Source organism: Arachis stenosperma, chromosome 2 (assembly GCF_014773155.1).
Source record: "Arachis stenosperma cultivar V10309 chromosome 2, arast.V10309.gnm1.PFL2, whole genome shotgun sequence".
NCBI lineage: Eukaryota > Viridiplantae > Streptophyta > Magnoliopsida > Fabales > Fabaceae > Arachis > Arachis stenosperma.
In genome coordinates this window covers 100,251,367-100,252,898 of record NC_080378.1, presented here as the reverse complement: position 1 = coordinate 100,252,898, position 1,532 = coordinate 100,251,367, and the positions used below count along the sequence as shown (strand labels likewise).

Here is a 1,532-nt window from a genome sequence, read left to right as displayed (position 1 = left end):
TCAAATGTTTTCAAAATCAATTTCTTTCCTTTTTCAAAGATACTTGCTATCAATTAATGATTTGATTCAACATTTCAAGTATGTTGCCTTTTCTGTTGAGAAAGGTTTAATGTTTGAATCATATCTTTTCTTGATAGCCAAGTTATTATTTTTTTTAAATCAAATCTTTTTAAAATTGTTTTCAAATCATATCTTTTCAATCACATATTTTTTAAAAACCAATCATATCTTCTTAACCTCATCTTTTTCAAAATAATTTTCAATCAAATCTTTTTGACTTCTAATTTCAAAATCTTTTTCAAAAATCACTTGATTTCTTTCCCACCCTTATTTTCGAAAATTAATTAGTGTTTTTCAAAATGTTTCCAAATTCTTTAACTTAATTTTCGAAAAAGCTCTTCCTCTCTTCTCACATCCTTCTATTTATGGAGTATCACTCCTCTTCAATGCACAATTCGAACTCTATCTCACTAAGTTCGAATTCTCCTACCTCTTTCTTCTATTTTTCTTTTCCTCTGACACCTCAAGGAATCTCTATACTGTGACATAGAGGATTCCACATTTTCTTGTTCTCTTCTCTTTCATACGAGCAGGAACAAAAACAAAAGCATTCTTGTTGAAGCTGACCCTGAACCTGAAAGAACCTTGAAGCGAAAGCTAAGAGAAGCTAAGGCACAACTCTCTGCAGAGAACCTAACAGAAATCTTCAAAGAAGAAGAACACATGGCAGCCGAAAACAACAACAATGCCAATAATGCAAGGAAGGTGCTGGGTGACTTTACTGCACCTACTCCCGACTTCTATGGGAGAAGCATCTCTATCCCTGCCATTGGAGCAAACAGCTTTGAGCTTAAGCCTCAATTAGTTTCTCTAATGCAACAGAATTGCAAGTTCCATGGACTTCCATTGGAAGATCCTCATCAGTTCTTAGCTGAATTCTTGCAAATCTGTGACACTGTCAAGACTAATGGGGTTGACCCTGAGGTCTACAGACTAATGCTATTCCCTTTTGCTGTAAGAGACAGAGCTAGGATATGGTTGGACTCACAACCTAAAGAAAGCCTGGACTCATGGGAAAAGCTAGTCAATGCCTTCTTGGCAAAGTTCTTTCCACCTCAAAAATTGAGTAAGCTTAGAGTGGAAGTCCAAACCTTCAGACAGAAGGATGGAGAATCCCTCTATGAAGCTTGGGAAAGATACAAACAATTGATCAGAAAATGTCCTTCTGACATGCTTTCTGAATGGAGCATCATAGGTATTTTCTATGATGGTCTCTCTGAACTATCCAAGATGTCTTTAGATAGCTCTGCTGGAGGATCTCTTCATCTGAAGAAGACGCCTGCAGAAGCTCAAGAACTAATTGAAATGGTTGCAAATAACCAATTCATGTACACTTCTGAAAGGAATCCTGTGAACAATGGGACTAATCAGAAGAAAGGAGTTCTTGAGATTGATACTCTGAATGCCATTCTGGCTCAGAACAAGATATTGACTCAACAAGTCAATTTGATTTCTCAAAGTCTGTCTGGAAT

General features: G+C 36.4%; 1 non-coding gene across 1 annotated transcript; it reads right to left on the bottom strand.

The window, feature by feature from the left end:
- Nucleotides 1-1,128: 1,128 nt before the first annotated feature.
- Nucleotides 1,129-1,236, bottom strand: LOC130964895 (small nucleolar RNA R71). The gene has a single exon (XR_009080961.1). It is a non-coding gene; the product is annotated as a small nucleolar RNA R71 (small nucleolar RNA).
- Between the last annotated feature and the right edge of the window lie 296 nt (nt 1,237-1,532).